We start from the raw sequence: 14,430 nt of genomic DNA, 5'->3' as shown, positions 1-14,430 counted from the left end.
GCATATACTCTAATTCTGTCCCCTCCACGAGGGACATTGGGTGTCACTAAACTCCCAAGCCTAGATATGCCTTTAAGGTAGCTGTCGAGGCGATCCCCCTTCAGTGGCACATGACACACTCTGGCGCCAAAACTCTTCTTTGGAGATTTTCCATACTGGACCCCATCTGCAGCTCTCCAAGTCCCCTCACTACTGAGTCATCCCTAGGGAGCCCTGAGATTTTTCTGAACCACCCCTCCGGCAGACCCATTACACCACTAAAAGCAATCCTCCTTGCGAGTTGGGGATTCCCGCAGGACTCCCTCCAGCTCCTATCACCTTCCCCCATCCTCGGCCAGGAGGCCAGGAGGTTCAGGGTTGGGTACCCAGCCAGCACTCTCAGAGCCTGGGCGGGCAGAGCAGCCTCACGTGGGCCGGCCCGGCCACCGGCGCTGGGAGGAAGGCGCGCAGAGTCCAGGGCAGCGCTGCGCGGGAGCCACGGCGGAGCGGAGCAGCCCAGACTGGGGGACCTAGGAGGCATTTTCCAACGCAGAGATAGTGGGTCGGCGCGCAGAACAGCAGACAGATCTCTGGCCTCGGTGTGTGGATGAGCCTGGCGCCAGAGCGCTGTCGGGGGCGCCTGAACACCTAGGTAAGCGCGCCCGGGCGCCGCCTTGTGCAGAGCACCCCGCCTTAACCCGGCTCCGCGTCTTAGCTCCGCAGCCCGAGCTCTCAGAGATGCTGGCGGGAGGCGGGCGGCTGCCGGCCCCTGGAGCCCCTCGCTTCCACCGGTCCCCGCCGCCGATCAACCCCGCACCACTTTCTCCGGCTCCCGCCTGCTTTCATGGGGATGTGGAGGCTGAGTCATGGGGCTGGCGACCCTCTGGGACTCAGGAGACCATTCGCGGGATGTTTCCCGGGATCTCTTAGGCAATGGTGGGTGCAGGGGTTGGAGGGTGCTGCCCTGCTCATTGGCAGCCGTCGGGTGATGCCTCCAGGTTCCAACGGGTTTCCTAGGGATTTTCCTGAAGTTTTACGAAATAATGAGGGCAGAAGTGCTTCAAGGGGTGGGATGTGTGGGCACAACAAACGGAGGGAGTTCGGGGACAGTTGTCTTGGCCAGCGACTCCGGGTCTAGGTCAGCCGGAGGTTCCTGGCTGTTAAGAGTTCCGGCCCTGGTAAGGTCCATTGCCTGCTTGCTTCTGAACCCTGGGGCCCATCTCTTGTACCTGCATCCTACACCCTGTATCAGCCATAAAGAAGCTTCGGCTGTCTAGCTGCATCAAGGCTTGACCCAAATAGAGGATAGGGATGAAGGGACAAAGTCTTGGAGACTGCTGCCAGGTTCTGGTCATCCCGAGATTTACTGCTAAATGTTGGTGCTTCACAAGACTCCCTAGAAGGGTGGTGTCCTAAGAGCTCTGAGACCCAGAAGGCAAAGAGCAGGAAGAAGACTGAAGAACTCTCAGCTCCCCGGGGCTATTCATCCCCTTTGATTTTGATTGGGGAGGGGAGAGGGCGTTGTTTGTTTGTTTTGGTGTTTGGTCTCTCCAGGACCCTCCTTTTCTCTCCATGGACCTGTGGGGCCCTGGACCTTTGTGCTTCTTAACAAGACTGATGTGGCAGGTAACCTATCCAGACACATTCTCTAGTTTTCCCAGTCTGTGAGGACAGCAGACCACAGTTCAGGACCACGTTATTGGCCTGACTGTAGGAGAACAGGAACTGGGGTTCTTTCAAGTATGCTGAGGGGTGGATTCCAGGGAGGCAGCCATCTAACAGGCAGGGATTGATGTGTGCAGTGGGATCTCTGGGCCTTGCCTGTGTTAGAGCCAGTCCCAAGAGAGACAATCCCAGACACAATAGGAGGAAACATTGATGGGAGACGAGATACCACACATTCGCTTCCCTAAAGATCCCCTGGGCTTTGCAGTCTTCTGAGAAAAGAAGCAGCCCCTTCCACTACTAGGGAAGTTTTGGAAGCCACAGAGGTTTTGATCCTGTCCCTTTCAGACCGGCCAGAGGTGAACCAAAGGAAAGAAGGAACAAAGGCACACTCTGATTGATAACTTCTAATTCTCCAGCTTCCTCTCCCAGCTCCCATTGCGAGAGAGAAGCTAAGGTGGTGTACAGAGACAAATCTTGTCAGTCTCCACAGAGAAACCAAGTGTGGGTTTCCGATGGTTCTGATGTGCATTGGGCAAAGCCATAGCTGCACCCCTCTCAGTTCCCCGTTCACTCCAGGAATATGCTCATAATTTCCATCATCCTAGGGAATGCCAGGAGGTGCTGTCTGCCTGAATGGAAAACTTCTGAGTCCTCTGAGGAGAGGGTTATTGGTGCAAATAGAAACCTTGGCTGACTGTGGGCATTGATGCCAAAACTAGAGCTTTGCCTTTGGTGACCTCAGAAATAATATCCTGAAAAGGCTGGCATTGCGGGCATGCGTGGTCCCTGGCATGTTGTCAGAGGAGTCTGTGTTATCTCTCGCCTGCCCAGCTGTAATTGAAAAGGAGCATTGTCCTGGTCCCTTTGTGTACAAACACCCTCTGGCACCGAGGAAAGCCTGCCGAGGGACAAGTGGCTAGCCTTCACTCAGAGGCCCTCAGTCAGTTGAGTGATCTACTTCAGACTGTGGAAGAGGCTGAGAGGCTCAGAATAGGAGCTGGGAATGCTCTAGTTGGTCACTTAAGGGGGGAAAAAGGCCGTTTGATCCTGGCTAGGCAGTGAATATCCATTGGGAAAAGCATCCAGGGGCTAACTCTGACTTGGTGGTTATTAACTCCCAGGAAAGCCGCTACTGTTTAAGTACCATTATTAAGTGTCTTCTGTGTGCCAGATGCAAGGCACTGCAAAATCAATATTACTTCCATTTTTAATGCGAGGAGACCGAATTTGGAAGGCGTAAAATAATTTGCGAAGATCATGGAGCTGGTAAATGGCAGAGCTGTGCCTGAAGCCCAGTCTCCCAGATTCCAATACCGTCATCCTGCCACAGGACTTTACTTACCTTCTCTCTGTAGAAACTTACTTTCTCTCCATAGGAACTAACTCCCTGTGGTGCCCCAAATCTAGAACCATTATGAGTAAGCACTGTTTTTCTCAAGCAGATGTTTGTGATTCCATTAGACTTCAGGGAAAGTGCTGGGTCTAGAAAAACAAAACAAAACAAAACAACAGATGCTGTTCACTGGCTTTAATATGCAAAATGCAAACTACAGTAACGTAGACCCCACACACACACACACACACACACACACACACACACACACGCACATACATGTACACACCTCCATTTTAGTTAACAGGCTGTCTCTCTCTCTCTCTCTCTCTCTCTCTTTTTTTTTTTTTTTTTTTTTTTTTTTTGGTTAGGGTTTTACTGCTGTGAACAGATACCATAACCAAGACAACTCTCTTATAAAGGACAACATTTAATTGGGGCTGACTTACAGGTTCAGAGGTTCATTCATTATTATCAAGGCAGAATCATGGCAGCATCCAGGCAACCATGGTGCAGGGGGAGCTGAGAGATCCACCTCTGGTTCTGAAGGCAGCCAGGAGAAGACTGGCTTTCAGGCAGCTAGGATGAGGGTCTTAAAGCCCACGACCATAGTGACACACCTACTCCAACAAGGCCACATCTTCAAATAGTGTCACTCACTGGACCAAGCATATTCAAACCACCACATTCATCCAGATTAGAAATTCCGGGCCCATCTGCCCTCTGATTTCATTTTTAGGGATTTAACTTGTTCCTTGCTATATTGGCACGAACACAAAGGCGTGAGTATATATCCCAGCATTATTTGAAGTATGAAAGGAAAGCCTATGTGTTCATCAAAAGGAAATTTGTTGAGTATTTCAACTTGCTTTCAAACAGCCAAATACTACCCTACTCATCTACAGGAAAACTGGGAAGTCTCCCATATAACTGATGGGAGTGTTTTCCAAGGAGAGCATAAGATGTATAGAAAGTTATACTATGTTATAAAAGAGAAAGTTAAAGATAGACACAGAGTCTAACAATATCTATTGTTCCCAGGACTCATGAGAACAATTTAAAAAAATACAAGAAAAAGAAACTTTGTTTCTTTTGAATTTTGAACTATGTGAAATTTAAAAAAACAAAACAAAAAAACCAAAAACCTCTTTCCCTGCCCTGTGCCTGCCATGTTCTCTCAAGCACTCCTTCAGCTGAAGTGTTGGTGATTCTTCCCACTTTGTGCTGCCCAAGAAGATTCCTTTGGAAGAAAGTCAAAGGGCACAGGGCCATCCAGAACTCCTTTGAAATCCGGGGTTGTGCTTAGAAAGCAGGGAACAAGAGATGTGTTTGGATGGGAGGCTGTCTGAGCTGGGTAGACAAGACATGCTCATCCAGCCTTGGAAACAACTTGAGCAAGCAGAGCCATCTTTCTTCTCATGGTCTCACTGTTATTACAGCACAAGGGGTGGACAGCAACCCTTGGTAATGGACCATGAGGGATGTGGTGACATCAGGAGATATGTGGGTTCTGAGTCTGAGGGTTGCGTGTGGACCGGAGATGGGATGTAGGGGGCGTGTTTAAAAGAGCAAGTCTCTTCATCAGTGTTCTACTGATGCTGTGAAGGGATACCGTGACCATGGCAGATCTTTTGAAAAGAGAGTGTTTAATTGGGGCAGGCTTAACAGTTTCAGAGGCTTTAGTCCATTACTGGATGGTGCTGGAGAAGGAGGTGAGAGTTCTACATCTAGATCCACAGTCACCAGGAAGAGAGAACTATTGGACTTGTCTTGGCTTTTGAAACCTCAAAGCCCACTCTCAGAGACACATTTCCTCTAACAAGTCCATACCTACTAACCCTTTTAAACAGTGCCACTCGCTAAGCATTCAAATATGTGAACCTATGGGAGCCATTCTTATTCAAAACAACTACAACAGGTTTGAAAATTATTCTGGGGTTGAGCTGCCCAGAAGGCTCGGTAGTTAAGAGCACTTGCTGCTCTTCCAAGGCTCAGAGTTTAGTTCCCAGCACCCATGCAGCACCTCGCCGGTAACTCTGGCACCAGGGTATCCAATTCCCTTCTTCTGACACCTGTACACATGCGGCATACACTCACCCAACCATATTAATGAGCAACTTAAAATTAAAAGAACAAGAAAATCATTCTGGAGTCTAGGGTTATGTTGCCCTCAGAGTATTTGGGCACGGGAGTTTTTACTGAGTTAAGCAGTCTCCTGAGCTGTCCCATTGCTTACATTGGTGAAGATGCCCTGTTTACTTCCTTGCCCCTAAGAATTCCTGTCCATCCCCCAACCCCTGACACACACACACACACACACACACACACACACACACACACACACCCCAGCCTGGAAGTAATGGGTACAGAAACAGCGGGGGTGGCTATTAGATACAGCCCTCCCCTCTTCAGGCAGGACAGGCTATGAATAGCAGACTCTCTTCCAGTCACGAGATGGGCTCTCCAGCTTTTGCTGGAGACTAAGTCCCAGACACTCTGTGAAGCCCTCTGCTTACCCTGTGTTATTTGCCCTCTTGAACCTGGTCGTATGAGAGTTCAGATTCTTTTCCATGAAGCAACAAGCCTTTCTTCTGCCTCCTCACAGACCTCTTGTTCTCTTGTACAGTACCTTCCAAGTCAGATATGCCAGCATCACCTGGGCACATATAGACCTTCTTTGGATTATGACCAGATATGATTGGGAGTCGTATGCTTTGATGGTTAGAATCAATACAATATGCCTAAGTTTGCACACATTGCAGGGCGAGGACCAAGTTATCTGTACTCTTGGTCAGATTCCCATCTCTCTTCTATCCCGGTGCACATAAAAGGATAGGACTGAGACAGCCTGTGACATCCCTCAGAGAAAGGTGATTGTCATTGGTTCAGATACTAGTGGTATGGGAATCTGTGTCTGTACCAAGGAGAACGTTCAGCAGGGGTATCCCTCAGGCCTCAGGTCTAGGCCTGGAGCCAGTGTGATATTTAGAAGAAACAACCCAAGGCCTCTAAGAGCCTTGCTTTCCTGTAGCTCATCGGTGAGCACTTGCCTCTGACCTCCACTTCAGAAAGAGAGAGCTTGAGTTTTTCCCCAAATAAATTCTGGAGCACACTAGGCGATTGCTTTTTTGATGTCCTCCGGTTGCCTACAGAGGTGGGAGCAAGACGCTGTCCTGGGCTCTCAGCCAATGCTGCTAGAATCCAGCCACCAAGGGGAAAGCTGGAAAGGAAAGCCCACTAATTTTAAAAAGTAGAAAAGGCTTACATAGCAAACTGGTAGTGAATGGTCCGTTCCACTCACTTGAATTAAGAAGACTCGTATTGGCCAAGGCTCTGGGAAATCAGAGCCAAACAAGGTGTGGTCCCTGGAATCTTGATACCTGCAATGCAGTATGGGAAAGGACCATTCACATCAGATATGTTAAGTAGAGAAACCGGTGACATGCTGTCAGGGGCAAAAGCACTAAGTGGATTAGAGGTTGGCCAAGTAACTGATGGATTTTATAAGGTCCTTTGGAAGTGACCCTTGAAGTAGACCTAGTTGATAAAGTGATTTTGATTGACCCAGGAGAAAGGGCAAAGCCAAGGGAGTAGTTGGGCAAGGCACAGGGTTACAATATGAAGTAAAGAAATATGAATATAATCTCATTATTTATCTAGCTTCTGCCACAAGCATAAATACAGGGCCTATTTCTTTTCCTTCTCTACTTTTTCTCTACTCCCTCTTCTCCTCTTTTCCTCTCCTCTTCCCCCTCTCCCCCCTCCTTCTCTCTTTCCATTGGTGCTCAGGGTTGCTCATTTGCTAGGAAATTGCTCCACTACCAAGTCCTATCTGCAGCTTATGGCTTTAAAATTACTTATAGAGGGTAACTATTTATATCCCTATAATCACTATAAACACGCACACGTGTATGTGCATTTAAAGCAGTATGTCTTGGTGATGCCTTACAGATATCACAAGTGAAGTCTCCTGACCAGTAAGACTATCATATTGGCTTTACTTGAAAAAAAAACAACAGCAGATGGTATTTTATATATCATATAGTGAAGACCACCATTTCTGTTGTCCCTGGTTGCTGTGTCTCAGAGGATCCTTCAGTGGGGACACGGGCACAGGGACAGGACAAAGATTGTCTTCATTTCTTCATTTCTTTACTCAGGCATCAACAAGATGGCTTTTGTATGGGACACGAGTGGTGTCTGATCTCGGGGGAGAGAAAGAGGGGATGGAGTTGGCCATTGTCGCTGTGCCATCCAGGGGCACACAGTGCATGGACGAGATCACAGGGTGTTAAATGCCACAGTGGAATCGGGGACAAAAGGCTGCCTGAAGAGATAATATGTGCTTAGTAAGTACTTGTTTCTAAAGATGAATACAAACATGATAAACAGAACAGACACTGCAAAGAGACAAATTAGAGGACCAAAAATATTCCTGTGGACCCGACCAGTGGGGCTCAAATTTTGTTCATATAATGAAACCCAGCAAAATCGTGGTTCTTTTTGGAGAATGACTATGAAATATTCATAGATTACAATTGCTGAAAACGGAATTTGAAGCTATGTAGGAGGACATCTTGTGCTAGATTCTACTATAGGTACCGACTGTCAAGAAAACTTGGGAAACAAAAACATTAGGCTAAAAATATTCGACAGCCCACTCTTTTCCTATAAATTGGGAGGGGGGACTACCCACGTTCTATTTTAATGCAGGAAACCCTCACACTGCCTGGTAGGACACCAGGACTCCAAGGAAGTGTTGGCATCTGAAGGTTGTGGACGGTTTTAGCAAGGACAATTTCAGCAAAGAAAGAGACCAGAAGCCATATGGGATGGGATGGGAAAGTGAGCATCGCATTGTCAAGACACATGCAAGTATTGGTCAAGTGTCCCCAGGATGCACTGTTGAGAAGGAAGGAAAACAGCCAATGTCCCAATTCTCAGGAAGCTTGAAGTTGTTCAGGAGAAACAAACTGATCACTAAAGAAACAAAGAGATGCTGTGATTAAAGCTATAGGATGCCACATGGTATCACAAGAGTTGGATATTAATAGTATATCTGGGAGGAGGGGAGGAGTTTAGTAGGGAGAAGAGCTCAGAAGACGGACAAGGACATTCCAGGAAGGAGCCAAAGGCCATCCTTAGGGAAAGCAATAGCATCTGAGGTTCTAAAAACCAGTGGATGTAGAGTATGGAGACTGAGACAAGCAGATGTCAGGACACGGTCTTAGTCACGGTAAGGATGTCGATGAGTGGCTCTGCACACTAGACAGCAGTTGATGTTGATCAATTTTACCATACTGAGAAGTGCCTAGGGATTAGCAAAGCCCAGTCAAGGAGCTGGGAGGAGGCCATTTCCAGAGAATCTTAATCAAGGGCAAGAAGATCCACCATGAATATGGGCAACACCATCCCATAGGCCAGGGGCCTCAGATGGAACAAGACAGGAAAAAGGAGAAAGCCTGCTAGAGCCGGTCCTCCCCCAGCCCGGCCTTCCTCCCGTGCATCCCTCTCCTCCTGCTCCTGCTCCCATCCCCCGCCCACCCCTTCCTCTTCTACTCCTGCTCCTGCTCCTCCTCCTGCTTCTCCTGCTCCTCCTCCTGCTCCTCCTGCTGCTCCTGCTCCTCCTGCTCCTGCTCCTGCTCCTCCTGCTCCTGCTCCTGCTCCTCCTCCTGCTCCTCCTCCTGCTCCTCCTCCTGCTCCTGCTCCTCCTCCTCCTGCTCCTCCTCCTGCTCCCCACCCTGCTCCTCCTCCTGCTCCTCCTCCTGCTCCTCCTGCTCCTCCTGCTCCTGCTCCTCCTACTCCTCCTCCTGCTCCTGCTCCCCACCCTGCTCCTCCTCCTGCTCCTCCTGCTTCTCCTGCTCCTGCTCCTCCTGCTCCTGCTCCTGCTCCTCCTGCTCCTGCTCCTCCTGCTCCTCCTCCTGCTCCTCCTCCTGCTCCTGCTCCTGCTCCCCACCCTGCTCCTCCTGCTCCTCCTCCTGCTCCTCCTGCTCCTCCTGCTCCTGCTCCTGCTCCTCCTCCTGCTCCTGCTCCTCCTCCTGCTCCTCCTGCTCCTGTTCCTGCTCCTGCTCCTCCTCCTCCTGCTCCTCCTCCTCCTGCTCCTCCTCCTGCTCCTCCTCCTGCTCCTCCTCCTGCTCCTGCTCCCCTCCCTGCTCCTGCTCCCCATCCTGCTCCCTGCTCTCCCTGCTCTCTACTTCCCGGCTACCAATGGGGTGAGCTGCTCGGCTGACATAGATAGCTTCCCTGTAGATGGTCCAAGACCTCTGAAGCTCCGAGCTCAAATGAACTTTTCCTCCCTTTAAAAGCTGACCTTCTCAGGTATTTGTCCTAGTAGCAGAAAATCTGTCATGCTGTGACACAATCAGAACTTCTAATCTTAAAGGATCATTCTGGGGCTGGGAGATGACTCTGTGGGTAAAGTATTGCTGTGCAGATGTGAGGCCCTGAGTTCAGATGCACAGAGCACATGAAGCTGGATGAGATGATGAGTGTGTGATACTAACACTCCCACGGCAAGATGGGATGCAGGCCCAGGAGAACCCTTGGAAGCCCTCGGGCCAGCGACTCTGGCTTACACACTGGCAAAGAGACCCACACACATGAGAATACACACACACACACACACACACACACACACACACACGAGCACACACTGCACACATACCCAACATATCAGCATAAGTCCTAGCCAGAGCCTTTAGGGAAGAAAAAGAAAGAAAAGGCATCGAAGAAGGAAAGAAAGGGGTAAAGTTGTCCCCATATAAAGAAAACCCTCCCAGTGTCACAAAAATGTTAGTACTAGAGAACAAGTTACAAAATTGATAATGCATCCCCCACCCCATATGAGTGTGTGTGTATGTGTGTGTATGTGTGTGTGAGTGTTTATGTGTGTATGTGTGAGTGTGTGTGTGAGAATGTTTGTGTATATGAGAGACAGTATGTGAGTGTGTGTATTTGTGCGAGTGTGTGTATTGTGTGTGAGTGTGTAAGTGTTAGAGTATTTGTGTGTGTGTTTGTGCGTGTGAGAGAGTATGTGAGTGTGTGTGAGAGAGTATGTGAGAGTGTGTGTCTATGTGAGTGTGTGTGAGTGTGAGAGAGTGTGTGAGTGTGTGTGGGGGTGTATGGGGAAGTGCACATGTGAATGTAGACATGATCACCTCTGTATGAATGTGTCCAGACAAGAAGTCTTTACCAGATGTCTCCTATTACTCTCTCCACATTTTCTAAGACAGTCTCTCTGAACCTGACAGACCCAGAGCTGTAGACCTGAACCTCTGTGATGTGCCTTTATCTGCATACTGGGAATCTGAACTCTGCTCTTCATGGTCATGTAACTAGTACTTCTCCCCATCTCCCCAGCCCCAGGTACATCTCTATTCATCAGCTATCTGGCCATCTGATTAGGACAACAGTTACAATTCACACACACACACACACACACACACACACACACACACACACACACTGTTCAAGAATAAGTTAACAAAGGAAGGGGGACATTTTGTACACTAAAACCTACAGAATGTTGATCAAAGGAGGCACAATCAAACGGAAGGCTATCCCTTATTCACAGACTGGAAAGGCTTAAGATTGCTAAAATGCAATTCAATTTTGCTGATCTTATAATTAATGCCTTTGGTGAATTCATTGGTTAGTTCTAACACTTTTTATGAGCCTTTGGGGTTTTGTGCATGCTATGTCTTCTGTGAATAGGGATAATTTTATTCCATTCTTTCCCTGTTAAAATCCCAATGGCATGTTTATAGATACAAAAGAGGGAGCCAGACAGTATTGGTGCACACTTTTAATCCCAGCACTCAGGAGGCAGAGGTAAGTGGATCTCTGAGTCAGAGACCAGTCTGATCTACAGAGTGAGTTCCAGGACAGCCAAGGCTACACACACACTCACGTGCGTGCAAACACAAACACACACACACACACACACACACACACTCTCTCTCTCTCTGGAAAAAGAAAGGGAGAGAGAGAGGGAAAGAGAGAGAGAGGAGGGTGGGGGAGGGAGGGAAGAATGGAGGGAGGGAAGGAAGAAAGAAACAAAACAAAGAAACAAAGAAAGAAAGAAAGAAAAACAAAGACCAGTGAGATGGTTCATTAGGTGAAGGCACTTGCTACAGGGCCTGACATTCTGAGTTTGATACCTGGGATCCATGTGGTAGAAGAAGAGACCCAATTCCCAAATATTGTCCTCCAACTTCCACACAGGTATCATGCTATGCACATCCCCCAAACCACACAGAATTAATTAATTAATTAGTTATTAATTAATTAGTTAATACACAGCAGCCCAAAGCCAAAGGCACCACAATCCTACCCTTGCAACATATTACAAATCTGCACCAATTACAATAGTTTGGAGTGAAAGACAGACATATAAACCATCAGAGCAGAATTTAAGTTTCTAAATATACCCACTTGTATATGTTTAATTAATCTTCACCAAAACCACCACAAATATACAATGGGCAAAGGGTAGTCTCTTCAACATGTTGTATGAAAAAAATCCACATACATGAAACAGAAAAGGGAACCGTATCTGACACCACACTCCAGAGTCTCCAGCTCAGAGTGGATCGCAGACTTCCACACGAGGTGAACCTCATGCCTAGTGTTCTTCCCATAATGCTTTTAAAGCCAGTGTGAAGGATCCAATTTAACAATGAGGTTATTAACAGCAGGGTCATTTGCAGTGAGAGATTCCTAAAAGATGGGTGGGAGTGGATTGTGTGGAATTTCTGATGGAGGAGCTGATCTCAGGAGGAATGGGGACTCCTCTCCTTGTATCGGCAGAAGAATTTGGCAAAGAACATCCTTCAACCCAGGGTATTAAGAAGGAGGAGCAGGTGAGGTCTCTGTGTGGTGCTGCCATCTGATGCATAGAAGAAAGCCGAAGAGGAGGCAAGACTGAGGAACAGGTTTATTTTAGAGCCTGTGTGAGGAAGGCTCAGTGAAGAGGGGAGGGGTGAGCTAGACAATAATGATTTGTTGCTCGTGTTAGCTATGTGACATTGGGCCTGTACCCAATCTGTAAGACAAGATTGATAACCATGAAACCTCCACCCCATTAGAATTGTGGCTCACACTGATTAAATGTCCAACTAATGTAAGCTGTCACTGTCACTTTCATGGTCACTGTCAGTGGCTAGCACAGTGCTGAGCACATAATTGGTTTTAATTTAAAATATTCACTAATTCTCCCAGGTACTTAGTACCCCAGAAGTACTCAGACACCACTGAACCACCAAGCTCTTTTTTTTTCTCTAAGCACTTGGAAGCCTTTCTTCTGCTTAGTGCTGAGGGATTTGTATGTGCTGTTTAGCCAGGGCCGATGCTATTAGGAGATTTAATCATATGGGCAGGGCACTGAGCCAGGGTAAGAAGAGATTCAATTAATTCCAGTGCTCAATCTCTTTGGACCTCGTATGAATAGAGGACAGGCCGTCTCTGGAAAACATTCCTTTATTCCTTCCATAATGTTTATTGAAGCAACTTTGAGCCAGGCCTGCACATGAGGCTAAGACACCTCAATAAATAGGAATGGTTCCCACCCTCATGCCATGAATCTAACAAGGCAAATGTTACAATGGCTGCCTCGCAAAGTTCCGGGACACCAAGAAGAAAGAGCCCCTAGCTATACCTAGACAAAGAAGGCTTCTGGGGCAGGTAGGGGACATTGGTGTGTGACCTGGAACCTAAGATATATTTGTAAATAGGCAGGAAAGTAAGCTTTCTGGGCAGAGAGAGGCTCTGGGAGTAGATGACAAGGGAGGCCAGGAACTATATGCAGTCTAGTCATGTCAGAATGTGAAATACCTGCTTATAGAGATATGAGAGTAGATGACAGAGTCGTGCATTGCCTGCTAGTCTAAGGACTGTCATTTGATCCTGTAGGAGATGTGGAACTTTACATTTCTGAGGAGTGAGGCAACCTCCCCTGGGTGATACGTTAGAAGACTCTCTCTAACACATAGTAGAGAAAGAAGAGTTTGCTTATAGGAACTGTGTAGGGTGGATGTGGCCACAGTCACTATGATCAGAGGCAGAATGATTGTCAGGAGACAGCAATGGAAGTCCAGGTGTGGGCTGACCAGAGGACTGCTCCAGAGAAATTAATCCTAATTATGACCATGGTAGTGGGTGAGAGAACGTAAGTGGTAGCCATTGGCATCATGGAAACAGTGACATCTGAAGCCAGGGTGGTGGGGAAAGCATTTCTCTCTGTTAAGTTTCCCAGGATTAGGGTTGGGAGAGAAAGATGCTGAAATTCCTACTGAGAAAATTTCAATGATTGGGTAGGGTGTGTAACAAAAGATAACAGATAGCCCGGGCCTCAAGATAATGGAAATAGAACACTCTTGACTTTAATTCTGAAAAACAGAATAGATCTGTGCAAGATTTAAACCATCTTGTTTCCAAAATGAAACAACCGTTATAAAATAGGCCATAGGCCCAAGATTTGGGGACCACATAAAACTTGGCTGATAGTTGCCCACAAATTTAATGTCTTTAACGATGAGCTGGATGTGGTGGTGCACACCTTTAGCCCCAGCACTCAGGGGGCAGAGGTAAAATCTCTGTGTTTGAGGCCAACCTGAGACCCTGTCTCAAATAAACAAACAAAAAGATGCACCAAAATTATCTGAGTCCTTATGGTAACACCATAGCCCATGATAACGTCTTGGTGGAGTATCTTTCCCAGGGTCCTCAGAAAACCATCGCCGACTTTGCTGAGGTTGCCGTAACACACAGAACCTCTTGTAACTATGGCAGTAGGATAGGTGGAGAGCACCTTTCATCCCAAAATATAATCTGCCTCTTAGCAGATAGGTTTCATTGCTGCCTCATATCTTTTGGGGGTATCTAGTTTATGCTGTTTTGGGAACATTGGAGGATTCTAGAGTACTACACATTATCCGTGCCCTTAAAAAACTTATAATTATAAAATCCAAATAGATACATCTAGAAAAATAAAGAACAGTGGGTGCCTTATATATCTTCATGGGCAGGGTCGGGTATCGATAGTATATAAAAGAAACAAGTGGATTACAGCTATCTAGTCACGACTTCAGAAGCCAAGAGAAGACAATATATTCTGTCCACGTGCTAAAGGGTTGGTCTCTCAGCCAGCATTGTTGGGAATTGGTAACCTACAGGATTTTACTTACACTTCTGCACAGCCTGTTGGGCAACACAAAGGCCTTTTGTTGTCAGGAATGTACCATTCAAGAGGATTTGGGGGCAGTGGTCTCTCTACGTCTTGGCTTTTTGCCATAAACTACAAAGAAAACTTTCCCACCATTGCCTTCTGATATCCCCACCAGAAGCCCAAAATGATAGGTCGCCCTGGTATTGGCTGGAAGCCTCAGACCTATAATATAAACTCTGCTGCTTTGTAAATTTCACACATTTTGTTATAGTTATGTGAACCTGAG

At 47.3% G+C, this 14,430-nt stretch overlaps 1 protein-coding gene across 10 annotated transcripts in view; it reads left to right on the top strand.

Annotated features, from left to right (window-relative positions):
* The first annotated feature begins 348 nt into the window (after positions 1–348).
* Fam163a (family with sequence similarity 163, member A) overlaps positions 349–14,430 on the top strand; it is a 78,282-nt gene continuing 64,200 nt past the window's right edge. For 4 of the 10 annotated variants that reach the window (XM_039090968.2, XM_008769669.4, XM_008769670.4 and 1 more), the window contains exon 1: positions 352–631. The gene's annotated coding sequence lies outside the window, so the exon portion shown is untranslated. Of the gene's footprint in view, positions 632–7,140; positions 7,330–14,430 lie in introns of all 10 variants that reach the window. The other 6 variants (XM_063272541.1, XM_063272540.1, XM_039090967.2 and 3 more) reach the window with 4 other exon arrangements.

Source organism: Rattus norvegicus, chromosome 13, assembly GCF_036323735.1.
Source record: "Rattus norvegicus strain BN/NHsdMcwi chromosome 13, GRCr8, whole genome shotgun sequence".
Taxonomy (NCBI): Eukaryota; Metazoa; Chordata; class Mammalia; order Rodentia; family Muridae; genus Rattus; species Rattus norvegicus.
The sequence above is the reverse complement of the archived record's forward strand: the minus strand, read 5'-3'. Positions and strand labels throughout refer to the sequence as shown.